Genomic DNA, 9,357 nt, shown 5'->3' with positions numbered 1-9,357 from the left:
TCAAGTGGCAGCCGTCGCAACTCTGTCGTCATATGTTAAGCCCGCCCCCGCCTACTCTATACACGACGTGATTGGCCTGACCCAATTTAGGTTTTTGCAGCTAGAAGGTCTATTGAGAGTGCCTAGACCCACCTGGCTGCGAAATACATTTTGCTGCCGCTAGGGTGCGTCTAGATTTCTAGGCTATTGTTTTTCCATTCCTTTTGGGGATTCCCTTCGTTGAGTAAAAGGGGGTTCCCGGGTTCATTGGCTGGCGTCTCCTCCTGCCTGCATAGATGTCTTGGGCGGCCAATCACGTTGTGTGCTGGCGGATGGATGGAAAGTCTTTGAAGCTGGAAGCGGGCTTTGCAGTCGAATCGTGGACCGATACTTTACCACAAAACTTAACTTAACTGAACCTAGACTCACAATGGAAAAGAAAAGAAAACTAAGAAAAGAAAGAAAATTGTGACGAGAGTTGTTAGATGGCTTGAATGAAGCTGTTTAACCCATGTTCTTCTGATCTTGATTTGGGTTCTTTCGTCTGCTCGTCTACATGGTTACTAGTCTGCCTGGTTACTCCGTCATGGCTTCTCCATGATCGTTTTTGAATCTACTTTTCTTCTTTTCTCCCCCCAAAGCTTTGTTCGGGTTCTAAGATTTTAAACTCAAATGTTTGTCCAGCCTCCTGGATGAGTTCTTACCAATTAGACACTGTCTTTATTTGAGAGGTGGCATTTTCTTCATTTCTCATCGTAAATCATGCGTTATCTGTGATCTCCTTACTCTCCAGCTCTAGCAGAGAGTACAGAGGCCACAGTTTAGACATCATTCCTATTATAAGAATATAAAACATTTTACACAGATTTCAATCAAGCCATCTTTTGAATTAAGAACATACGATCGTACTGATAGGAAACGAGACACACTTTCATTCAAACATCTAATAGTTATAACAATTACATGACTTATATGGGATCTAAGCATATTAGACACACATATAGGTTGTAGACACAATAAAGAATTATGTAGTTGCACGATGTTTGATTATAAGTCCATCAATAATTGTTTTGGGATGATTTTATGTATTTTTATAGGTAAAGTCTCAGTCTCTGTGGTTTTAAGAGATTTCAACCTTGGGGTCATTCAGAGTTCCTTAAGAAGAAGGAGGTCTGTTTTGTATATCTGTCGTGGAATCAAGCAACCTCTGCCGTTATCTTGGTCGGGCCCTGAGCTTTGCCATCTCTGAATCAATCAGTCTTTTCCAAACCATCTAACATTGACAACGTTCTTCCTTTAGTTGCTTGCATAGCCATAAAGTTCTTAGCGTAGACTGGCTGGAGCCTGGATTTTATGGTTCTGGATTGGTGATTTGGGGTTTGGAGTGTTGAGTTCTGTGTGGAATTATGTTTGAACAAATCACCTGGAAGATTCATTTGTGTTTTTGTTTCGCCCTCAAACCTTACAGCAATATATTTGGTTTCTTATATCAGAGATAATTAACACTGCATCACTGGTGACGCTTGGATCAGTCTTTGCTGTGAAGTGCTCTCTTGACCCTGTGGACGATGATTTGGACTTTCTCTTTTCTTTTACGTTCCTGCTAATTTTTCTGGGCTCATTGAGAGCAAAATAAACATTTCTGTTTCCTGCAACTGAATCCGTATTATTATGGAAATACCAGAGGTGGAAAGTAACGAATTACATTTACTCGCGTTACGTAATTGAGTATTTTTTGTGTGTACTTCTACTTTTTTAAGTAGTTTTTAAAATCTGTAATTTTACTTTTACTTAAGTACGTTTTGATTGAAGTATTGTACTTCGCTACATTTTAAATAATATCCGTTACTGAGTAAAAAAATAACTAAAATAACTAATAATACACGGGGGGGGGGGAAATCGCGCTCCGGAAACTACTGCAAGGGCGGGAGAACAAATGTGCAAAAGAAAAAAAGTGATGCAACAGCATCGAAAGCGAACCATTGTCAGTATGGGCAATATTTAGATGTGCAGTAAACGACTCTGCATCGTTGTCCTCGAGGATAGATATACAATTTGCAAAAAATGTGGATGAAAAGTGGCTGAAAAAGGAGGAAACACATCCAGTCATGCAAATTGAATTTACAGTAGGCTATAGGTAGCCTACTTGCCTAATTGCACACTGAGTCCAAAATTTTCGTATGCTTTTTTTCGTATTCGTCATTCGGTGGCTATGAATTGTCAAAACACCATTGAAAATGCTTGCTACGGATGCGAAAAACGCAGAAAATCAAGACGTGACGTCGTATTTACTTTTTAACATGCGAAAATTTCGGACGCGAATTTCGGACTCAGTGAGCAAGGACCTTAACGCCGATGTCACGTAAAAGACGCAAACTGATGGATGGATAAATAAATCGAAAGTAGAGCTGTGCACTAAATCAAATCGCGACATGATCTGTGAATATTAAAGCACAAAAAGACTGCTATATAAATATATAATCGTTTGATCTGCGTGTCTCTGTGGGAATGAGCTGCGCCGCTTTGTTTACTACATACTCAAGCTCAAGGTGTTTTCAGTGTCTCACAAACAATACGAGGACATGAATACATGGAACATTTCCAGCGCTGCTCTGAGAGAACGCCTAATGAGCATTTTCATCATTTTATTTGAGAAAACCCATTGTCAAATACACTCTGGAACAGGTCTTCACTACATCCCGTCAAAATAAAAGTTTGGTTTAACTAGGAGAAATTATGAAAGAAATATATTATTGTAGGCCTACAATAGAAAGCACTTCTCAGAATAATAACAACAACATCAATAATAAGATAATTTATTTAAATATTATTTAAGGAATATTTTTTGTTCATGATTTAATTTAGTAAATCTGTTTTGCAGCACTTCCCCAAAAAATAAAAGGATAAAAGTTTAAATTTTCATTTGATTACCACCGTTTTTGATAATATATTTGTATTTAATCATAAAAAGAAAAATTTGTTTTCTGAATAAAATACATTTCATATGACTCTATTATTCTTAATCATTTAAATAAATTATTAATGTTAAAAATTATTTGTTGATCAGATTCATTATCATTTATTGAATTTAGTTGATTAGACTAGTTTTATTTAAATTTTAATAAACAAAACATACCCACATGGTTTTCGAGTTTGTTATAATAAAAGCATTTGTTCAACCAAAAAAAAAATTTCATTCATTTAACTGTCATTTTATCTGATGATAATAACAATAACAACCATAATTTCATAATACAGTTTATTTATTTATTTAATCATTGATTAATACTGTAAGCCGTGATCATTTCTGAGATGGTTATTATACTGTGAAAATCTACAACCTGGGAGAGTTTGACAGTAGCGCCTGGAAAAATGTGGTTTGGGGTCCATGTGTGTTTGATGTTTCTTTCTTTTTTATTCTGTATAGTAGAGTAGAGCTCTTAAGCTATTTATAATAGTATCATATGAGGGGCTAAGACATTTGGATCATAATAAAACATTATGCAGAAGGTAAATTATCAGAAAGTGTCCCACTTAACCCGTTTTCACGCTATATATATATATACACTACAGGGCCGTTGAATGCTTGTATCTGACTGGTTGACGAACGTTCTAAGGTGTGCAATTATTTTCAGGGAAACGCATGGCTAAAGTAGTTCCAGGCAGGTCTTGACCGCATTACAGTTCCATATCACTTCGCTTAGTTAACTGTAATAACGGAAAATAGGATACAATTCATAACAAGAAAAAAAATGGCAGACAATTTTGTAATTGTAAATTTTAATATTTATGGTGAACATAAAAAATTTAACAACTGGGCGACGGCAGAATTGGATAACCCAGATGAAAAAAACAAATAAGAGGACATCAAAAGCAGCAGGCAATAACAATAGACATAAAACAATCAGCGAAGAACAGCTAGACAGACTTGAGGGCGAAAAACATGAAGAAAACACAAACAAAAAAACAACAGCTTGGGCTGTCAATGTGTTTAACGACTGGCTTAAACACGAAACGAGCGGTTTGTGTGAGAAAACGAACAGTATTTTTATCGTTGTTACCTCTTGAACACAGCCGCGTCCAAATGATCTGAGGGCGCGGGCGGGTATAGATATATACACTAGATGTCGCCTTGGGTACGGTTTCGTTCCAATGAACTGCAGTAGCGAAGGCGAAATCTAGTGTATATATCTATACCCGCCCGCGGGTGGGTATAGATATATACACTAGATGTCGCTTGGCTACGGTTTCGTTCCAATGAACTGCAGTAGCCAAGGCGACATCTATGTATATATCTATACCCGCCCGCGCCGTCAGATCATTTGGACGCGGCTGTGTTCAAGAGGTAACAACGATAAAAATACTGTTCGTTTTCTCACACAAACCGCTCGTTTCGTGTCTTAGGCCATCAATGTGTACTTACGATGGGGAATTGTTTAATTTGGACGATGGGGAATTGTTTTAATTTGGACTTTGTGCATGCTCTTTGAGACAGTGACCATAGACCTGCATTATATGACTGACAGACAAGAACGGTTTGACCTAAAAATATCAAAATTGAAACTACTGCGGAAAAAAAGACACCTACATCTTGGATGCCCTTCAGGTAAGCTAAAACATACCAAAATTTAATTTCAAAGTGAACTATCCCTTTAAGGCCAAAAATACATCTGTGGACAAAGTAGAGAGAGACGGGGCAGACGCTTTAAATACCCAGCTGCGGGCTTTCTATGCCACTGTCCGAAACGGATAAGGCGCAGAGTATTCAGTGTCAAGTTTTCTCTCCCTACGAGCTGGACTGAACCGCTATATATCCAAATACAACATCATTGGGCAGTCAGAATTCAAATCATCCAATGACGTATTCAAGGCCGTCCTCAAAAAGTTTCGCAAGGCTGGGAAAGACTCCAGTTCTCATCATCCTCCCATTTTGACCGCTGAAATAGAGCGCATTCGTATCTCTACGTGTCTGTCACCAGACACAGCAGCCGGGCTGGTTCCATAGACAGTAAAAGAAATGGACACAGCGACCCCATAGATTTCAACGGAGAAAAGTGAAGCAAATTAGAAGCACTCACTTCCTGATGGCTGAGCGTACTGCGCAGACTCAAACTGAGCTTGACGACGTAGAGGTGACGTGAGCAACCTGTCTGACAGTTGTAAGTCTTCTAGTAGCTGTGCCAAGAGAAATCTGAATCATTCCCTTCCGAATCTTGCAGAGACGGAGAGCGTGAGTAGGAGCTGTCCATGAGCTAGGAGCAGGAGCAACTTTGATTCTCTATGGCAGCGGTCCCCAACCTTTTTTGCGCCACGGACCGGTTTAATATCAGACAATATTTTCACGGACCGGCCTTTAAGGTGTGGTGGATAAATACAACAAAATAAAATGATACGACCAGCATAAAAACTGGGGTATTTTTTAAATATTATAATAAACGTGAATCCAATGTGTAGGCCTACTTTATTAGCAGCGTCCTCGTAACATCGCTTTTGTGCTGTTGTGGCGATCTCAGGGTATTCTGTCATGACCTTTATCCAGAACACCGGCAGAGTTGTTGTCTCGAACATACTTTTAAGGCCGCCGTCATTTGCGATCTCCAGCAGTTGATCTTGTTCTTGCACAGACATGCTGGATTCACCTGGTTTGTTGACAAATGGGTCGCGAATCCATTCCTTGGCAGTTCGTGGGTCTTTTGTGGTTGGGAAGTAGCGCTTGAACTCTTTTAAAAGCGAAATGGTGATCGTGCACCAGCTGGGAGAATGAAGGCTCGGGCTCAGTCTCTTCCAAAATCCCCGCCAATGTTGGAAACTGCAGCTACTTTATCAGCCAACTTGAAGACTGTTGTCATTTTCCCCTGAAGTGACAGATGGAGTTCATTGAGCAGGCTGAATATGTCGCATAAGTAAGCGAGTTTTGCGACCCATTCCTCGTCACTAAAATGTGCTGCCAGCGGTGACTTTTTTTCTGAGAGAAATCTCTGCAGCAGCTCTCGTAATTCAAACACTCTGGCCAGCGATCTCCCTCGGGATAACCATCTTATTTCTGTGTATAAGAGACGTCTGTGCTCCGCGTCCATCTCCTCACAAAGCTGCTCGAACAGACGCGAGTTAAGGGCGTGTGCTTTGATGTGGTTAATAACTTTAACAACATCATTCAATACACTGTTAAGTTCCGGTGGCATTTTTCGGCTAGCCAGTATTTCCCTGTGAATGACACAATGCGTAGACTCACATTCAGGTGCAACCTCTTTAATCCGTTAAACCAGACAGCCGTCCAGTCATGGCAGCAGCTCCGTCTGTGCATATGCCAACACAAAAGGACCATTTCAGTTTTCCTGATATATAGTCATCCAGCGACTTGAATAGTTCTGCAGCTGTGGTTTTGGTTGGCAACGGTAGTGCACATAACATATCCTCATGCACATCCTCCTGATGAAGATATCGCACATAAACAAGTAGTATTGCCTTGTTGTCAATATCTGTAGACTCGTCAACCTGGAGTGCGTACCAAGGTGATGTATTTATCCTCTCCAACAATTGTGTTTCAATGTCCTCTGCTATTTCGTCAATGCGCCGAGTGACGGTGCTAGCCGAAAGAGGCACCTGTGCTATCTTTTTAACCGCAGCATCTCCTAGAAGTTCACGGCAAATGGCTTTTGTGGCGGGAAGGATCAATTCTTCACCAATAGTGAATGCCTTCTTAGCCTTAGCAATACGGTTAGCCACCAAGTATGATGCTCTCAGTGCACTCGCATTTATTGATGTGGTGGCCCTCAGTAATTGCTTCTGGCCTTCTTGTTCACACTTTTTTCTTTCAAAATACTCAAAAGGCTTGTCTTTTAATGCTGGGTGCTTGGTCTCCAAGTGACGAAGCAATTTTGAAGGCTTCATTGCCTCATTAGAGAGCTGGTTGCCACATATTATGCAGAGCGGGCTTGGTGCGTGTAAATCACTTGTTGCGATAAATCCATATTTCAAGTAGGACTCCTGGTATTGTCTGTTAAATGCAGCTTTCTTTTTCTTGGAAGTCGTAGGCTCTTCTTACTGTCTCCTCAATGGGCCGTTTCCCCTTCGCAAAGAAACTTTCCAGAGACGTTTGTTTTTTACTCATTTTGCTAGCTTGCGGGTTTATTTTTAGCGGTAACGTATCACGTGACTGAGACAAGCGTTGCTATGCGCCAAGAGTGAGTCATAGACGGATGTAACGGAGAGAATTTGAATTTGACGATGCTGACTCGCGATCTTCACAGTAGTGAACGCGCCAGAGAGAAATGCACATTTCATACGAATTACATAAGCAGAGAGCAGTCTGTTTTTTCGTTTTGAATTGTTCTGTTTAAAAGTATAAATTTCAAGCTTTCTATATGTGTCTCAGGTCTGTGAGGTCCAGTTCACACGCCTGCGCCTCCATGTGATTATCTATTTTCTACTACATTTACTTCTTATTTATTAAATCCAGGCAATTGGTTGATGAAACATTGATTAAAATTAAGATACAATTAATACAAAACGAAATTAAATTTAAAAATAGGCTTTGTGCTTTCTGTTTGAGGTCTCTATGCAAGTTTTAAAGCAGTCTTTTAGTGCCGCTTTCAGAGCGCTCACGTCCGTAATGGAGAACTGTCCCGTCTGTAACATTGTTTTTTTTTTTTTTTTTTTAAATAAATTTCTAAATAAATGCGATTTATAGTCCAGTGCGACTTATAGGCTATATGTTTTTTCCTCTTCATGACACATTTTTTGACTGATGCGACTTATACTCCAGAGCGACTTACAGTCCGGAAAATACGGCAAGTTATTTATTCTTTCTGTGCGGCCCGGTACCAAATGTCCCACGGACCGGTACTGATCCGCGGCCCGGGGGTTGGGGACCTCTGCTCTATGGGCTTTTCCCTTGACTTTATCGGACTTAATGCCTCCACGCCCCCCAGATTGACTGTGAGCTTCTCCTCCTGTCTATACGGTAATTTCCAGAGAGTCGCGTGGTTATGACACAATCGTTAGCCTATTTTTACAAAAACTGCTTCTATGGGGCCATAACGTAAGATACAAGGTAATGGAGCCTTTTATACATTGTCATGTTTCTTTAGAAATAAACAATGGACAAATAGAGTCTTTAAATGCCTCAGATGTAAAGTTATTCGCTGTCAAAGTGACGCCAAAATGAATGGGAGTCAATGGAATGCTAACAGCAGGTGATGGCTTGTTAGCCAATGGTGGCCCTCGGGGGTGGTACGCTTTTTGGATGCTGGATTACCCCCCTGGCTGGTTCGCAAGGTCTGGTTTGACATTCAGCTGAACCTGGCAAGGAGGGGGCGTGAAGGAAATCGAGAATTAAGAAAGCATTCATTCCTCATTAAAAAAGACGAAAATGATGATGAATATATTTGCTTGTCTTATAATGCAGAAACAAAAAAACACAACAAGCCCACCGATCCCAACAAAGACTGCTACTGAGGATTCATGTTTGCCAATCCAGGGGACCCCCTTTGCCCGGTTAAAAGTTTCAGAAAGTACATCGCCAAATGCCCACCTGATGCCACATCCTTCTATCTTCATCCACTGAAAGATTCACAGGAGGAGCTTGACAGGAGAGATTGCTGGTATTCCCACGAACCGATGGGTGTGAACTATCTTGGAAACATGCTTCCGCACATCAGCTGGGCAGTCGGGTTATCCAAAAGATACACCAACCATTCATTAAGAAGCACTGCAGTTCAAATGCTGTCAGAGGCAGGGCTGGAGAGCAGGCAGATCATGTCTGTCACAGGGCACAAGTGTGAAACAAGCCTGAGAAGCTCCTGGGCACCTTCCGCTACAGAAAGAAAGAAATGGAGCTTGATCCTCTCAGGAAACAAAAGTACAAACGAAAATCAAGCCAAGGATCTAAAGCCAAAGGATCTAGTCCTAAATGCAAGAGCGTTTTAATGACAAAAACTTGACAAACGTCTTGAAATATATCATCTGAACAATGTTTCGAGGTGTGGTAACTGTAGTATAAGCGGAATAATTGACCCCAGGCCATTGAATTATTAGAAAAAATAATGCACACCCGAGCGTTATACCTATTATTATTTTTCTAATAATTCAATGACCTTTCGTCAATTATTCCTTACTTATTACATGGCTTGGTTGAATTCTAATGTAGAATGCGGTCTGTTATATCTTGATAACAGACGCTGCTAAGGACAACACACCGTTGCCATGAAAAACAGAGCGTTGCTATGGACGCAGGATTCTAACCACGGAACGGACTATTTTCTTTAGCGGAAGCAATACAATCGTTTTAAAATCAATAAACTCCTTTTTAAATCAAAATTTTGTGTCAAATTATTGATTTATTCGGTAGCCATGTAATAAGCGGCATAATGTAGAGCG

Source organism: Abramis brama (assembly GCF_963993115.1).
Source record: "Abramis brama genome assembly, chromosome: 6".
Taxonomy (NCBI): domain Eukaryota; kingdom Metazoa; phylum Chordata; class Actinopteri; order Cypriniformes; family Leuciscidae; genus Abramis; species Abramis brama.
Note: the sequence above shows the minus strand (reverse complement) of the source record.